Here is a 19068-nt window from a genome sequence, read left to right as displayed (position 1 = left end):
ATTTTTTGTTTTGTTTTGAGATGGAATCCGCCCTATATGTAGCCCAGGCTGGATGGAGTGGAGCGGCCTGATCTCGGCTCACTGCAACCTCCACCTCCCAGGTTCAAGCGATTCTCCTGCCCCAGCCCCCCAAGTAGCTGGGATTACAGGCACGTGCCACTATGCCCAGCTAATTTTTTGTATCTTTAGTAGAGACGGGGTTTCACCACGCTGGCCAGGCTAGTCTCAAACTCCTGACCTCGTGATCTGCCCGCCTCTGCCTCCCAAAGTGCTGGGATTACAGGTGTGAGCCACTGAGTCTGGCCTAATGTAAATTCTTAATAACAATACTAAAATACACCATGTAATTCCCATGCTATGAAAGATAATCACCTTTATATTAAACTACCTCAAAAACAAGATTTTAAATAATTTGGGGGCGAGGGGGAAAGAATAACATTACAGATATACAAGAGATGGAGGGTTTGGATTTCGAGATTAAGAACGGGTAAATATACTCTTCAGAGTGGAGTTACTCAATTTTGGCTCCCTTGACATTTCGGTCATTCTTTGTGGTCATTCATTTTGTGGTCACTCATTTTGGTCATTCTTTGTGGCAGGGGCTGCCCTGTACATCTTTTAGTAGCACCCTGGTCTCTACACACTAGATGGCAGTAACACCTGCATCCCCTGTCCCCCACAGGTTTTTGTTTTTTATTTTGTTAAGAGACAGAGTCTTGCTCTGTTGCCCAGGCTGCAGTGCAGCAGTGTGATCATAGCTTACTGTAGCCACAAACTCCTAGGTTCAAGCAATCCTCCTGCTTCAGGCTTCCAAGTAGCTGGGACTACAAGTGCATACCACTGTGCTCAGCTAAGTTTTTGTGGAGACAGGGTCTCACTTTGTTGCCCAGGCTAATATTGAACTCCTGGCTACAAGTAATCCTCCAAGTCTTAGCCTCCTAAAGTATTAGGATTACAGGCGTGAGCCACTGCGCCCATCCTCCCCTCTACCTCTCCTCTACAGTTCTGACAATCAATTTCTCCACATATTGACAAATGTCACTGAGGGGAGTGGTGGAAGGTAGGGCAAAATCTCAGCAGGTTGCAAACAACAGCTTTACAGGAAAGTTAGTCAACTTCTAAAATGACATATCTGGAAACCTAGAACAAAACTGCTACTTTTTTGAGCAAAAAACGAGGGAAGATCATGGTATGAGTAGAGGGATGATGATAGTATGATTTTAATAATAAAGGTTAACTACCAGTAGTGCTACAACCAGTAGTGCCCAGGGTTGCAGAACTTTGACTTGGAAATCCAGTTCCATTTATAGTCTTGGGCAAGTCACCACCTCTTTGAGCCTGCTTCCTCACCTATAAAGGGTAGGGGTGACAACACTGAACAAGGTTGCTATGAAGAATAAATGATAAAAATATATATGCAATGCTTTGTAAACCATAAACATTTACAAAGAAAAATAAAAGATCATGAAGTCCTTAAAGATAAAAGAAAACAATACTATAATAATCACACAAAAATTAAAATATTCTGAAGTTTCAATTGTTTATAAACAAAATAAACTTTTCTACAATGTAACAAAAAATTGTGATATCATGGCACTTATAAGAACATATGTAAAAGTAAAAAATGTTTATTGACATTGAAAAAACCCAACATCTTGAAATTAATCATTAAAATCATAAGGTAAACACTAAGGTTAGAATAAAAAACAGATTTATCTACGATCTGAATAGTGGAATTTGAAGTAGCTAAGTTAATCTTTTTATAAAAAGAAACGACAAAACCAAAATTTTAAAATACTGGAAATGATTCTTGAAATCCCTGCAATTAATTTACTGAGGTTTATGTTTGTATTTTCCATCTTACAGCTGTTAGCCATTTTTGGTTTTAAGTTTGCAAAAAACAAATCACTAATAAAAATCATAAACAACCAAAACTGCATTAACATTTACTGCCACAAACATATTTTATGGTGAATACAAAATATTAGCCACTGGAAAAATCCATTAAAGACTGAAAACAAGTAACTTACTATTTACTGGGTTTATGACGGACTAAATTACTGAAGTGATTTTCTTTATCATGAGGTATTTAGAAGTCACTAAAACATTTTTTTTTTTTTTTTTTTCCTGAGATGAGGTCTCTCCACAAATTGTCCAGGCTGGTCTCAAACTCTTAGGCTTAAGCAATCTTCCTGCCTCAGACTCCAGAGTGGATGGGATTATAGGCATGAGCTACCACACCCAGCATTCCAAAAGCTTTTTAAAAAAAATTTCAATTTTGTTCTCCCTTAAGCTGCCATACTATTTCTCTTTCATTCACAATTCCATTACTTTTTGAAAGAATTGCCTTACCTCAGTATTACCTTTCTACTCACATGAACCTTAATCTGTTGCAGCTGACCTAACAATTCTCCTGAATCTATTTTACCAAAATTATCTTATACAAATAACATTAAACAATAATAGCTGATTTTATTAGTCCATTCTCGAACTGCTATAAAGAAATACCCGACACTGGGTAATTTATAAAGAAACAATGTTTAACTAGTTTATGGTTCTGCAGGCTGTATAGGAAGCATGGTGGAGTCTGCTTCTGGGGAGGCCTCAGGAAGCTTCCAATGATGGTGGAAGCAGAAGGGGGAGCAGCATTCCACATGGCTGGAGAAAGGGGAGGTGCCACACACTTTTAAACGACCAGATCTCATGACAACTCACTTACTATCACCAGAACTGCTCCAAGGGGAAAATCCACCCCGATGATCCAATCACCTACCACCAGGCCCCACCTCCAACACTGGAGATTAAAATTTGACATGAGATTTGGGTGGGGACAGATCCAAAACATACCACTGATGTTTAAATAACATTTTCAGACATTCTTATAAATGCCTTACTTTTAATCCTTATAACAACCCTATGAGGTACCTTTACTTATATCTGTTTTTTTAGGTATAGGAGCTAAGGAAATTAAATCACTTGTGGCAGATCTGGGATTTGAATACAGCAGTCTAGTTCCTTGCTTTTAACTATGATGACACACTATTTTTCTTGAAAATCTCTGTTCACTTTGAAATCGCCTTTGCAAATATATCAATGAGAAAATTATGACAGTAAAAAAGATCTGAGCTAACCCAGCCTCCATCTTCCCTTTCCTTAAATTATTACTGTGCTATTGGGCTGAGCTAACTTTGGAAGACATTTAGGCTCTAGTTTAAATGATAACAGACCTTGCCCGAAACTCATCTTCTTTTGCAAAGCTAATGAAAGGCCATGAACTTGGGGAAGAGAGGAGACTGATTCTGCTAAGGTGTAGACATAGATTGTCAGCTGTGCCTGCAAATAATATAACTATTGTGGACTGGCTTTTTGAGATACCTTTCCAGGTGTTTTTGCGTGGCTGACAACTATGGCTTCACTTGAACCTTCCAATCCAGATGAAATCATAGGATTTCATCTCTGCCCCAACCAACCTGCAGCAAGCCTTGCCTCCCTGACCACTTCCCCAAAACTGCCTTTGAAAATCCCCTAACCCTCAGGAGTTCGAAACCAGCCTGGCCAAAATGGTGAAACCTCGTCTCTACCAAAAATACAAAAAATTAGCTGGGTATAGTGGTGGGCACCTGTAATCCCAGCTACTTGGGAGGCTGAGGCAGGAGAATTGCTTGAACCTGGGAGGCGGAGGTTGCAATGAGCAGAGATTGTGCCACTACACACCAGCCTCCTGGGTGACAGACCAAGACTCTGTCTCAAAAAAAAAAAAAGAAAAAGAAAGAAAGAAAAAAAGAAAAACCCCTAACCCACAAGATGATTTGCGTACTAACTCCATCTCCCGCGTGGTGTGGCCAGCCTTGTGTCTATTAAACTCTTTCTTTACTACAATGCTGTGGTCTTCATTTGTGCAGCTGGCTGGAAGAAACCCTTGGGCGATTACAACTTTGCTAACACACATTATGCTTTTCCGTTTGTCCTTTAGTGGCAGTGTTCCCCAATATCCTTCACTTGGTATCTTCTCTCTATTCCCGAACAATTTCATCCATTGTAATCATTACCTTTAGGGTGAATCCTTCAAAATCCACATCTCAAACACTTACCTCATTCACAAGTAGCAAATTTTCACAAGCAAACTTAAACATCTGGTGGCATAAAACTCAATCAAAATGAACATCATAAACAATTTCCTTCAAACTCATAAGGTCCCTATTAACTCTGTTTTTCCTCCTAGCTGTGCAGGTTCTAAACTTCTAGGAGTTGCTCAGCTGATTTCTAATCTTCCTGCATCTCTACGGAGAGTCGGGTGCCAGATCCTGCCCTACCTTCTCATGCTTCTTGCATCCATTCCTTCCTTTTTATCCTCAGTCACTGTATCACAATCACATTCTTATTGGAATATGTGAAAGTAAAATAAAATCTCCAGACCCCAAATTCACTATGCCTGGGGTCTACAACCCTAGGGTCATGGACCATAACTGGTACGAACTGGAATACACAGCAGGAGGTGAGCAGTGGGCAAGTGAGTGAAGCTTCATCTGTATCTACAGCCACTTCCCATTGCTTGTGTTACTGCCTGAGCTCCACCTACTGTCAAATCAGCAGTGGCATTAGATTCTCATAGGAGCGCAAACCCTATTATGAACTGCACATGTGAGGGATCTAGGTTGTACGCTCCTTATGAGAATCTACTGTCCGATGACCTGTCACTATCTTCCATCACCCCCAGGTGGGACCATCTAGTTGCAGGAAAACAAGCTTAGGGTTCCTATTGATTCTGCACTATGGTGATCTGTATAATTATTTCATTATATATTACAATGTAATAATAGAAACAAAGTGCACAATAAATGTAATGCAACTGAATCACCCTGAAACCATTCCCTCCTTCCTCATGCCCATCTGTGGAAAAACTGTATTCCACAAAACTGGTCCCTGGTGCCAAAAAGTTTGGGGTTTGCTACACTATGTTAAAGAGGAAAAGTTAAGCTCGAAGCTGAGTCATGCAAGAAACTCATTCCTTTGTTTTGAAACATTTAGAAGGCCAGATGTCCCCGCAGGTAGCTACTCTGTTTACTTTATCTTCTGTAAAGTGCTGATTTACTGAGCTGAGATGAATACATAGTTGACTATTCTTCCAGCCCTCCCTTTTTCTCTCCATCTCTTCATTCCTTTTTTTCTCTTTCTTTCTCTCCCTCCCTCTTTCTCTCTCTCTTTTTTTTTTTTAAGAGACAGAGCCCCACTCTGTTGCCCAGCTTGGTCTGTTCTTTCATATTCTCCAGAGGATTTTAGAAATCTTGGTTGCAAGGACTGTGTGTTAGTCATCTTTGCATCTTCTCTCCCCCTCCCCAAGGCTAACATGCTGCCTTGGTTCAATATATTTTTCTAAATGAAATCACTGAATAATGCTTATTAGTGAAGGAAAAGAAAAAAATTTTATTCACACCTTAGGAACACAATGTGTTTTTATCTGCTATATTCTTCTTTTTGTAGTGTTCTGATAAAAGTCTTACACCATTTTTTTTAGTTACCCCAGGTTGGTGACAGCTCAGATGCTATTATAAATGATCTTTCAAAGTTTTATTTTCCAATTATGTATTGGTAGTATATGGTAAAAATTGATATTTTTATATTGAAATTATAATCAGTAGTCTTGCTAAATTCACTTATTAATTCTAATAGTTTGCTTGTATATTCTTTTGGGATTTCATAAATAAAATTATGTCTACTGTAATTAAAGTTAGTTTTTATTCCTTTTTTCCCTACTTTTGTACCTTTTATTTCTTCTTTTCTGTATCTCACTGCTAGGAGCTCCAGTATAAACCTGAATAGGAGTGATGAAAGTAGACATTCTTATCTTGTTCTCAATTTTTGGTGAGAAGAGTTGAGTATTTCCTCATGTTATGTTAGTGGTATTTTTGTAGATACCCTCTATCAAATTAAGTCACCTTCCTAAACATTTTCATCATGATAATGGTGTGTTTAATTGTATCAATTTTTTTTTTTTTTTTTTTTTGAGACAGAGTCTCGCACTGTCACTCAGGCTGGTGGAGTGCAGTGGCGCAATCTTGGTTCACCACAAGCTCCACCTCCCGGGTTCACGCCATTCTCCTGCCTCAGCCTCCCGAGTAGCTGGGACTACAGGCGCCGCCACCATGCCTACTTTTTTTTTTTTTTTTTTGTATTTTTAGTAGAGATGGGGTTTCACTGTTTTAGCCAGGATGGTCTCGATCTCCTGACCTCATGATCTGCCCACCTTGGCCTCCCAAAGTGCTGGGATTACAGGTGTGAGCCACTGCGCCCAGCCATATCAAATGTTTTTTATTTACTAAGATGTTCATATAATTTTCTTTTATTCTGTTAATATTATGAATCACAATGGGCTTTTTCAAACCAATTTGGAGTTCCTGGTACAAATCCCACTTGATCATAATGGAGTATCTCTTTTTTTCTTTTTTTTTTGAGACAGATTTTAATTCTTGTTGTCCAGGCTGGAGTGCAATGGCACAATCTCGGCTTACTGCAACCTCTGCTTCCCAGGTTCAAGTGATTCTCCTGCCTCAGCCTCCCAAGTGGCTGGGATTACAGGCATGCGCCACCACGCTTGGCGAATTTTTAAATTTTTAGTAGAGATGGGTTTTCTCCATGTTGGTCTGGCTGGTCTCGAACGCCTGACCTCCGGAGATTTGCCCACCTTGGCCTCCCAAAGTGCTAGGATTATAGGTGTGAGCCACTGTGCCCAGCCTCATTTTTATATATATCTAAATTTTAACTTACAATGTTTTATTTACTATTTGTGGTTTACTGGCCTACAATTTTATTTTCTTGTGATGCTCTTGTCAAATTTTGGTGTAGGGGTTATTTTGGCCTTAGAAAGAATACCTCCCTCTACTTTTTAAAACATTAACTACAATACAATTACCATACCAAAAAATAATTGACACTATTTCCTTATATCATCAAACTCACCAAATGTTCAACTTGCCAACTATTCCACAATTTTTAAACTCCTTTGTCTGTTTGAGTCAGTATCCAAACAAGGGCACACAGATGTCAAAAGCTGATATATGTTTTAAGTCTTTGTTTTGTTTTGCTTTGTTTCCTAAGAGTCTCACTCTGGCACCCAGGCTGGAGTGCAGTGGTGCGATCTCGGCTCACTGCAACCTCCACCTCCACAGTTCAAGTGATTCTCGTGCCTCAGCCTCCTGAGCAGCTGGGACTACAGGCACGCGCTACCACACCAGGCTAATTTTTGTATTTTTTGTAGAGGTGGAGTCTTGTTATGTTGCTCAGGCTGGTCTTGAACTCCTGGGCTCAAGTGATCCACCTGCCTCGGCCTCTCAAAGTGTGGGGATTACAGGTGTGAGCAACTGCACCTGGTCAATATACCTTTTAAGTCTTTTTCAACCTATACATTTCCCCTTCATCCCTTTTTTTCTTCCTTACATTTAATCTGATGGAGAAACCAAGTTGTTTGCTTCACCAGGCATTTCCCACAGTCTAGATTTTCCTGATTGCGTACTTGTGGTGTACTTTAACATATTCCTCTGTCCGCTGCATTTCCTATAAATTAGTAGTTGAATCCATATTGTTGACTTCTTATAAATTTTCTATTGATGTTTAATATATGTATAGAAAAGTACACAGATGATAAATATGTAGCTTGATTAATTTTAACACTGTAGTTACATGTCATGTAACTAACATCCAAAAGTATGACTAATAAAAGATGAAAATTCATGCACTTGTTTTTTATTAACCTTTTCTTAAACATACATATAGCTCACATTTATTTCAATGTTTAATATTAGATATGTTTTGCGTCTTTATTAGGAAGTTCGGTGACAATTTTATAACCAGAAATATGCCACAGGAACTTAACACTTGTTTGGTAACAATTAGCCTATGGTAAAATCGGTTTCATTATATGTCATTTCACTTAAAGTCTCAGTTTCGAAGAACCCACTGATGATAAGTGAGGACTTACTGAACAACAGTCTTGGTTTTACCATGGGGGATATGTTTTAAGACATCCCCTGTAGATGCCTGAAACCACAGCAAGTACAAAACCTGATTGTTGTCAACCAAAACACATTTCTGCTCACGTCTTCCACTCACAGATTTAATGCCTTTTCCCTCTTAACTAAATACTTATGCATGAATTGTGATCATAACTTTCAGTCTGAGGTGCAACAAGAAAATAAACTAGTTTCTTTTTCCTTCTTCACAATTTTACAGATAGGAGATGTGGTCTTACTACAGATCTTAGCACTCTCACCACACCATTCTTTTTCTTTCCTTATTAAGTTGAGAACATTTACCTTTTCACTTAAGGGAAGCACTTTATAGATCAAGCTTGTCCAACCCATAGCCATGGCCCACTGCAGCCCAGGATGGCTTTGAATGTGGCCCAACGCAAATTCATAAACTTTCTTAAAACATGATGAGTTTTTCCAGGATTTATTTATTTATTTATTTAAACTCATCAGCTATCACTAGTGTTAGTGTGTTTTATGTGTGGCCCATGACAATTCTTATTCTTCCAACGTGGTCCAGGGAAGCCAGAAGATTGGACACCCTTGTTACAGATTCTCTTTGACATAAGGGTTACTACAACATAAGCACTAGGATACCATGACAGGTGATCTAATAACCCTAAGTGACTAACGGGAAGGGAGTATATATAGTGTGGATATGTTCCACAAAGGGATGATTTATGTCCTGGGCTAGACAGAGCTGGACAACACGGGACTTCATCGGGCTACTCAAAAGAGCATGCAATTTGAAATTTATGAATTATTTATTTCTGGAATTTTCCATTTAATATTTTTGGACCATGGTTGACCACGGGTAACTAAAATGGGGGAAAGCAAAACTGTGGATAAGGGGAGGCCACTGCAACTATTAATCCGAATAAATGTAAGTAACAGATTCTCTATATTCACCACGCTTATCCATACTTACAATCATTTCAATACTTTGAAGACCAAAGAGTTCCTTTCACCCAAATGGTACTTGTGGCAATATTACATAATTCTACAGAAAATATAGAGGGGATCAGACCAATAAGACACAAGGGCATTCCAAGAATTTTAACATGGGATTGAGAAAGAGGACTAGATACAAAGTGATATCCCATAAAATAAGAGGAAGACAAACAGAAGGTGGCATAGAAAGCCAAAGGAGCCACACAAGTTTAGATGTGGAGCAGCCTCATTGAAACCTCTTCATTTTAAGATTATAAAACTGATTCTCCAGAGAGACAGGTGACTTAAGACCACCAACTCATGAAAAGCTGTGGCCAGGGCCTCCCACAGTCAGCCACTGTGACTTCATAGCTAGTGTGGGCCGGGGGGGGGGGGGGGGGGGGGCGGTTTCTACAATTTCTGTTTATTTGGAAACACAGAATAGCTTATTGCTTATTTCCCACATATTTTAAAAATGTACGCATTTTAAACGATTTTTTCCAAAAATAAGCCCATTAAATTTACTGAAAAAAATTATCTAATTTTCACCATGGGAGGGCAGTCTTATTCTAATAAGTTATAGAAGTCTGAAAATAAAGACATCAAAGCCAGGTCTACTTTAAAATAGTCTTAAACCACTGCTAATTATATTTTAAAAATTTAGACAATAACATCTAACTAGAAGAAAAAATAACACAGAATCTGACTAATAAAAATACTTAGGAAAACAAAAAGATGAAATATTTGAAAACTAGGACAAACAGAATTGTGCTTCATATACGAAAGAATCTAAGTCACTTCACCGTACTGGAAAACCTTAATAAGAACAAAAGAACAGCACCACGCATTTACTAAGGTCATACCATGTAACAATAACAAATGAAGCAGATTATTGATTGATTGATTGATTGATTGGTTGGTTGGTTGACTGAGATGGAGTCTCGCTGTCACCCAGGCTGCAATGCAGTAATGCAACCTCGGCTTTGCAACCTCTGCCTCCCAGGTTCAGGAGATTCTCCCACCTCAGCCTCCCAAGAAGCTGAGATTATAGGCACATGCCACCATGCCCAGTTAACTTTTATATTTTTAGTAGCGACGGGGTTTCACCATGTTGGCCAGGCTGGCCTCAAACTCCTGACCTCAAGTGATCCACCTGCCTTGGCCTCTCACGGTGCTGGGATTCCAGGCAAGAACCACCACACCCAGTCAAAAATGAAGCAGTTTAAATGCAATGTTTAAATACTAAGCACTCAATCATCATGAAATCTTATGATGGTAGATGTAGACACACCAATCTCAAAAATTATATGAAAATGCAAAGGACTTACAACAGTGAAAACAATTTGGAAAAAGAACAACAAAATTAGAGGATGTATACTCCCCAATGGCAAAACTTACTGTAAAACTACCCTAATTAGGAGAGCGTGAGACTGGTATAAGGCAGACACACAGATCAATAGAACAGAACTTTTTAACATGTCTTTTTACAATTGTCTTTTTAAAGACAATTAAAAAGTTAAAATTAAAAAAGTTAAAAGACAACTTTTAACAATTGTCTTTTTAACAAATGGTGCAGAGACAATTGGATATTCATATGCAAAAAAGTGAACTTAGATCCTAACCTCACACCACACACAAAAATTAAATCAAAGTAGATCATAGACCTAAACATAAGAGATAAAACTTATAAAACTTCTGGAAGAAATAGGAAAAAATATTTAAGACCTTAGGCAAAGAGTTCTTAGACTTGACACCAAAAGCATGAATAATAAAAGATAAAAATTCATAAACTGGTCCCAGTGCAGTGGCTGACGTCTGTAATCCCAGCACTATGGGAAGCTGAGGTGGGAGGATTGCTTGAGCCTAGGAGTTCAAGACCAGACTGGGCGACATAGGGAGACCTCATCTCTACAAACAATAAAAAAAATTAGCCAGGTGTGGAGGCACATGTCTGTGGTCTCAGCTACTCGAGATGCTGAGGAGGGAGAATCACTGGAGGTTGAGGTGGGAGGATCACTTGAGCCTGGGAGGTTAAAGTTGCAGTAAGTTGTGATTGCGCCACTGCACACCAGCCTGGGCAACAGTAAGACAGTGTCTCCAAAAGATAATTTATAAATTAGACTTTATAAAATTAATATTTATGTGTCAAAAGGCTATTAAGAAGATGAAAAGCCTGGGCACAAGGGCTCATGCCTGTAATCCCAACACTTTGGGAGGAGAGTGGATCGCTTAAGCCCAGGAATTCAAGATCAGCTTGAGCAACATGGCAAAACCCTCTCTACAAAAAATACAAAAATTAGCTGGGTGTGATGGCATATGCCTGTGGTCTCAGCTACTCGGGAGGCTGAGGTGGGAAGATTACTTGAGCCCAGGAGGTGGAAGTTTCAGTGAACCAAGAACCTACTACTGCATTCCAGCCTGGGCAACAAAGCAAGCCTCTGTCAAAAAAAAAAAAAGAAAAGAAAAAAGACAAAAAGAAAGAAAAAGACTAATCATACACTAGAAGAAAAATATTACAAGCTATATATTTGATAAAGGACTTATATCCAGAATATAAAAGAACCCTTACAACGTATAATAAGACAAAAACCCAATTAAAAAAGGCAAACTGGGGGCTGGGTGTGGAGGCTTATGCTTGTAATCCCAGCACTTTGGGAGGCCGAGGTGGGCAGATCACTAGGTCAGGAGATCGAGACCATCCTGGCTAACACAGTGAAACCCTGCCTCTACCAAAAATACAAAAAATTAGCCAGGAATGGTGGCGGGCACCTGTAGTCCCAGCTACTCAGGAGGCTGAGGCAGGAGAATGGCGTGAACCCGGAAGGCGGAGCTTGCAGTGAGCCCAGATCGTGCCACTGCACTCCAGCCTGGGTAACATAGCGAGACTCTGCCTCAAAAAAAAAAAAAAAAAAAAAAAAGAAAAGAAAAGAAAAGGGCAAATTGATATACAGTTTTAATGTAATTCCTACCAAAATCCCAGCAAGATTTACTTTATTTATTTTTGAGACGGAGTTTCGCTCTTCTTGCCCAGGCAGGATTGCAAAGGCATGAGCTCTGCTCACTGCAAACTCTGCCCCCTGGGTTTGAGTGATTCTCCTGTCTCAGCCTCCTGAGTAGCTGGGATTACAGGCACCTGCCACCATGCCCGGCTAATTTTTTTGTATTTTTAGTAGAGATGGAGTTTCACCATGTTGGCCAGGCTGGTCTTGAACTCCTGTCCTCAAGTGATCCGCCTGCCTTAGCCTCCCAAAGTGCTGGGATTACAAGTGTGAGCCACCACACGTGGCCAGATTTCTTATAGACACAGACAAGATCATTCTAAAATTTATAAAGAAAGGCAAAGGAACTAGAACAGCCAAAATAATTCTGAAAAAAGAATACAGTGAGAAAAATCATTCTACTTGATTTCAAGACTTATGATACAACTATAGTAATCAAGACTAGGTTGTGTTGTCAGGAAGACAGACATATAAATAAAGAGAACTGAAAAAGAAAAGCCAGATATAGCATTGAGTGCAGACAATTTATTTTTGACATAGGCACCAAAGCAATTACTGAAGGAAAGACAGTCTTTTAAAAAAATGGTACCAGAGCAATTGAATATCCATAAAAAAACCTCTCAAACCCTATAAAAACATTAACTCAAAATGAATCATAAAAGTAAAATGTCAAGCTATACTTTTAGAAAATAACATAGATGAAAATCTTTGAGAGCTAGGATTTTGTAAAGAGTTCTTAGATATGACAACAAAAGCATGATCCATAAAAGAAAAAAAGAATCAATAGACTAGACTTCACCAAAATTTAAAACTTTTGCTCTCTGAAAGATGCTAAGAAGATGAAAAGGCATGCAACAGAATGGAGAAAATCTTTGCAAACTACATATCCTACAAAGGTACTCCTAGTTCTAGTATCTAGAACTCATGAAACGCAATAGCAAATGAACAATTCAATGGGAAAATGGGCAAAGGACACGAACAGACATTTCACTAAAGAGAATACACAGATAGCAAATAAGCACATGAAAAGATTCTGCACATGAAAAGATTCTGAACATCATTAGCTACTTGGGAAATGCAAATTAAAACCACAGTAATATATCACTACATACCTATTAGAATGGCTAAAATAAAAATGTGTTAAAACATCAAATGCTAGTGAGGATGTCGAGAAACTGAATCACTCATACGCTGTTCGTGGGAATGTAAAATGGTACAGCTGTTTTGGAAAATAGTTTGGCATGTTTTTAAAAACTAAACATGCACTTACCGTATGACCCAGCAATTATACTCGGGGCATGTACCCAAGAGAAATGAAGACTCATGTTGACACAAAAACCTGTACATGAATGTTTAGAACAAGTTTATTAGTATTAGCCCAAACTGGAGGCAGCCTAGATGTTTTTTCAGTGGACAGTTAAACCAACAGTGGTACATCTATTTCATGGAATATCACTCAGTAATAAAAAGGAATAAACCAGTGATACATGCAGCACCTCAAATGAATCCTCAGAGAATTACGTTTAGTGACACATTTCCAAAAGGTTATATATTGTATGATTCCATTTCTATAACATTCCTGAAATAACAAAACTGTAAAAATTGAGAAAAGATTAGTGGTTGCCAGGGGCTAAAGGTGAAGGGGGAAGAGCAAGAGATTTATGTACCTATAAAAGGGCAACATGTTAAACTCTTGCAGGGATAAAAATGTTCTATAATTCTACTATCTCAACTTCAACATCCTGATTGTAATACTGTACCACAGTTTTGCAAGATGTTATCATTAGGGGAAACTGGGTAAAAGGTACATGGGATCTTTCTGTATTATTTCTCATAACTGCATGTGACTCAATAATGAAATCAAAATAACGTTTTTAATTAAAAAGTAAATGATTGCAGTAGAATCTAAGGTAATAGGAGAAATCAACACCAGGGCCCACTTGAGAATGGTTTTATAAAATGGTCAGACAGTATTTTTAATCACTCTCAACCTTGGGGATTTATAAATAAAACAAAATGAAAAATAAGGGTTATAAAGACAAACATCTGAATCTTGAAAAAGATGACTGTAGATTGCCTGATGAGAGTTTCATCCCTGGACTATGTCTACCAAGCATTGCCAAAACACATATAAGGTTGTACACAGTGTACAGTATACTTTGTATTTTATTTTTGAGATGGGAGTCTCTCGCTCTGCTGTCCAGGCTGGAGTGCAGGGGCGTGATCTTGGCTCACTGCAATCTCCACCTCCCAGGTTCAAGCAATTCTCCTGCCTCAGCCTCCTGAGTAGCTGGGATTACAGGCGTACACCACCATGCTACACTAATTTTGTATTTTTAATAGAGATGGGGTTTCACCATGTCACCCGGCTGGTCTTGAACTTCTTGAACTCCTGACCTCAAGTGATCTGCCCGCTTCAGGCTCCCAAAGTGCTGGGATTACAGGTGTGAGCCACCGCACCAGGCTCAGAAAACTTTAAAATATTAAGGTTTGAACCGTCTTGCATCTCTGGATGTTTTCCTCCAAATTTAACAATTCCTTTTTTTTTTAAGTTTTACTTTTCTGAATGAGATTTTATCCCAATATTTGTTAAAAACATGATTCTTTCTCCGCTGACTTACCTTTGGCAAAAATAAATTAATCAGAAATTTGTAAGCCTATATCTGAACTTTATTCCACTGCTCAAGTGTCTATCCTTTTGCCAATACTTTATTTAGATCTTCCTCAATGTTTGCAATTTTCAGCATGCAATTCTTACACAAATCTTATTAGATGTTAACTAAATATTTCCATCTCCAATTATTCATTCTTTTTCTTTTTTTTGAGACGGAGTCTCGCCCAGTCGCCCAGGCTGAAGTGCAGGGGCACAATCTCGGCTCACTACAACCTTGGTCTACTGGGTTCAAGCGATTCTTCTGCCTCAGCCTCCCAAGTAGCTGGGACTACAGGTATGCGCCACCACGCCCAGCTAATTTTTGTATTTTTCGTAGAGATGGGGTTTCACCACATTGGCCAGGCTGGTCTTGAACTCCTGACCGTGTGATCCACCGACCTCGGCCTCCCAAAGTGTTGGGATTACAGGGGTGAACCACCACGCCCGGTCTCCAATTATTCATTCTAGTATATAGAAATAACATTGATTTTTGTACACTGACTTCAATCTTTGCAAAGCTAGAATTACTGTGCTTTGGGAATGATATTTAAAGGAAGGTGAGCACAAAGTGTAAGATATGTGTATTTTAAACAGTTGATGTTTAAAAAAATGTATACTTGTTTTTTTTTTTTAAGATGAAGTCTTGCTCTGTCACCCAGGCTGGAGTGTGATGGTACAATCTTGGCTCACTGCAACCTCTGCTTCCCAGGTTCAAGTGATTCTCCTGCCTTAGCCTCCCAAGTAGCTGGGATTACAGGCATGCACCACTGAGCCCAGCTAATTTTTGTAGTTTTAGTAGAGTTGGGGTTTTGCCATGTTGACCACACTGGTCTTGAACTTCTGACCTCAAGTGATCCGCCTGCTTCGGCCTCCCAAAGTGCTGGGATTACAGGCCGTGAGCTACCACACCCAGCCTAGGGTACATTTTTGTAATTAAATTTTCATTGTTTTCATAGCAATCATTTATAAAACATTCCAGATGTTTTATAATAATGTTTTATAAATGTATCTCAAACTATATAATCCCTTATTAACTTACAGAAGGTAATCTTTCTGCTTAATGTACCTTTTACCCACATTAGAGAAGAAAAAAAGGTATCAGGCTGCCTTACAAAAAAACCAAATGTAATTAGGGAGACTCACTGTGTGTACCAAGTACCAGTCAAACAGAAAAGTGATTGCGGGAGGAATTTACTCCTCCTTCCTTGTTATGGTTTTAATGTTTGTCTCCTCCAAAAATCATGTTGAAACCTAACTGCCATCATAACAGTATTAAGAGGTGGGAACTTTAAGAAGTATTTAGGTTATCTGATGCTGTTATTACAGGAGTGGAACCACCCCCTCTTGCTCTCTTTAACCCAGCAAGAAGTCCCTTGCCAAATGCTGGTGCCTTGATCTTGGACTTCGCAATCTCCAGAACCGTGAGGAAATAAATTCCTGTTCATTATAAATTATTCAGTGTGTGGTATTCTGTTATAGTAGCAAAAGATGAACTAAGGCACTCCCCAAATGCCTTTTTGCTTTGTGGTATCTCAGGGTATCTTTTTTATTTAATCGAAGAAAAAATAAATCAATACCATGAAAGATTCAAGTCCAAAAGTTTTTTGTATCTTTTTCCTGCCCTTTCCTCCAATTATCTAATACGATGGATTATGTATTCCCCAAATTAAAGGGTCTACTTCTATCTGCACCTCCTCAACAACAAAAGTATTTCCCAATGATTTCACCAAGTAAAATGCATTTTTCCACCCTTTCCTAGTCCTGAAAATGTGATTTCTAAAAGTACAAAGTACTCAGTACTAGTCATTGTAGAGGAAACTTTGAATTAATTATGTAGAAAATCATTTTTTAATTGTGTATATAATTTTGGGACTTTGCTTCTGTGAGGGTGGAGTACTGGCTACTCCCCGTGCCTATGAGTGCTCTCTTGCTTTTTCTGCAGCCTGTGATTGGTTGTGTGCTGGCTTTTATACCCAACCCTCCTTATTTGGCGAGGATTCTATGATATCTTCTAGTTTTGTTGTCATGTGGCTTATTGATTTGAAATGTACTTTCATCTCATGTGGTTTATAGGAGCTAACTGAAAGACCAAACAATAAATAGTCCAGCTGTCTAGATACTAAAGATTTACAAAATGTCTTTCAAACAAACAGCTAGTTTCTCAAAAGCAATTAAAGAGAAGGTCAAATTACCATATTCTTTTTTCTTTTTTTTTTTGAGATGGAGTTTCACTGCAACCTCTGCCTCCCAGGTTCAAGCGATTCTCCTGCCTCAGCCTCCCGAGCGGCTGGGATTACAGGCGCCCATCACCATGCCCAGCTAATTTTTATCTTTTTAGTAGAGACCAGGTTTTGCCATGTTGGCCAGGCTGGTCTCGAACTCCTGACCTCAGGTGATCCACCTGCCTCAGCTTCCCAAAGTGCTGGGATTACAGGCGTGAGCCACTGAGCCCGGCCAAAATTACCATTTTCATATGAACCACATGTGCCTAAAAAATTCAAGAGAATCAACTGAAAACCTGTAACACAGAGTCATAGGTATAACCAGCAAGAGGTTAGTATCTATGAGATATAATGAATCTGTAAAAATCAATTTTAAAAAATTACGTAGGTCCGGCGCGGTGGCTCACGCCTGTAATCCCAGCACTTTGGGAGGCTGAGGCGGGCGGATCACAAGGTCAGGAGATCGAGACCACGGTGAAACCCCGTCTCTACTAAAAATACAAAAAATTAGCCGGACGCGGTTGTGGGCGCCTGTAGTCCCAGCTACTCGGGAGGCTGAGGCAGGAGAATGGCGTGAACCCGGGAGGCGGAGCTTGCAGTGAGCCGAGATCGCGCCACTGCACTCCAGCCTGGGCTGGGCGACAGAGCCAGACTCCGTCTCAAAAAAAAAAAAAAAAAAATTACGTAACAGAAAAATGAGTAAAGGCCGGACGCAGTGGTAATGCCCGTAATCCCAGCACTTTAGGAGGCTGAGGTGGGCAGATCACGACGTCAGGAGTTTTAAGACCAGCCTGGCCAACATGGTGAAACCCTATCTCTACTAAAAATACAAAAATTAGCTGGGCGTGGTGGTGGGCACATGTAATCCCAGCTACTCGGGAGGCTGAGACAGAAGAATTGCTTGAACCTGGGAGGCCGAGGCTGCAGTGAGCCAACATCGTGCCACTGCAACCTAGCCTGGGTGACAGAGCAAGACTCTGTATCGGAAAAAAGAAAAGAAAAGAAAAATGAGTAAAAAACATCAACAGGCACACATCAGAAGAGAAAATCCAAATGTCTGAAAAACATTTGAAAAGATGTTCACTCTCTTTAGTAGGCAGGCCAATGGAAGTTAAAATCACAATGTATTGCCATTGAATACTTATCAAATTGGAAAAAGTTTAGAGAATACCAAGTATTAAGTATTAATGAGATCTAAACAAACGTACCCTTATCCACATCAAATGCCAACAATGCATCAATCGACAAGCATGTCAAAGGGAAATAATATAATGTCAAGAAATGCCTTCAATAGTTAAAGAAATCTAGTGTATGGAAACAGTGGCATTTCAAATTTGATAGGGGAAAGGTGGACTATTCAATTAATGTCAGCAAAATATTCAGTGGGATTGCATCTCATACTTAACAAGTACTGTAAACACTAAACATACCAGATTTTCAAATGCAAATTTTTTTTAAAAATTTGAAAATAGGCCGGGCGCGGTGGCTCAAGCCTGTAATCCCAGCACTTTGGGAGGCCGAGACGGGCGGATCACGAGGTCGGGAGATTGAGACCATCCTGTCTAACACGGTGAAACCCCGTCTCTACTAAAAATACAAAAAACTAGCCGGGCGCAGTGGCGGGCGCCTGTAGTCCCAGCTACTCGGGAGGCTGAGGCAGGAGAATGGCGAGAACCCGGGAGGCGGAGCTTGCAGTGAGCTGAGATCGCGCCACCGCACTCCAGCCTGGGTGACTGAGCAAGACTCCGTCTCAAAAAAAAAAAAAAAAAGAAAAGAAAGAAACTGGCCAGGCGCTGGTGTGCACCTGTAATCCCAGCTACTTGGGCGACTGAGGCAGGAGAATCACTTGAATGACTTCATCTTTAAAAAAAAAAACAAAAAAAAAACAGAGAAGAGATGGATAAACCCAGTGACGTAACAAAAAGTCTTCATGGCAAAACCATCAAAAGCAAATTACAAATTGAAAAATAATAGTTATAAGTCATAGCACATAGTTTCCCTTATGCATAAAGAACTCCTAAAAGTCATTAAGTGAAAGACTACAATACAGTAGAAACAAAAGTAAAAGATACAAGCAGTTCCAGAAAAAGCAGCATACAGGGCTGTAAAATATAAGAGATATTCAACTAGATCCATAGTAAGAGAAATAAGAACTCAACTATGAGATACCATTTTAACCCATCGGATCACTGAAAGATTAAAACCTGATAAATGGTATGCAGAGGATTTAACAGCTGGGA

General features: G+C 39.4%; 1 protein-coding gene across 3 annotated transcripts in view; it reads right to left on the bottom strand.

The window, feature by feature from the left end:
* CENPP (centromere protein P) overlaps nt 1–19068 on the bottom strand; it is a 271071-nt gene that overhangs the window by 150086 nt on the left and 101917 nt on the right. The gene's annotated exons all lie outside the window — the stretch shown is intronic.

This window comes from Macaca fascicularis, chromosome 15 (genome assembly GCF_037993035.2).
Source record: "Macaca fascicularis isolate 582-1 chromosome 15, T2T-MFA8v1.1".
Taxonomy (NCBI): Eukaryota; Metazoa; Chordata; class Mammalia; order Primates; family Cercopithecidae; genus Macaca; species Macaca fascicularis.
The sequence above is the reverse complement of the archived record's forward strand: the minus strand, read 5'-3'. Positions and strand labels throughout refer to the sequence as shown.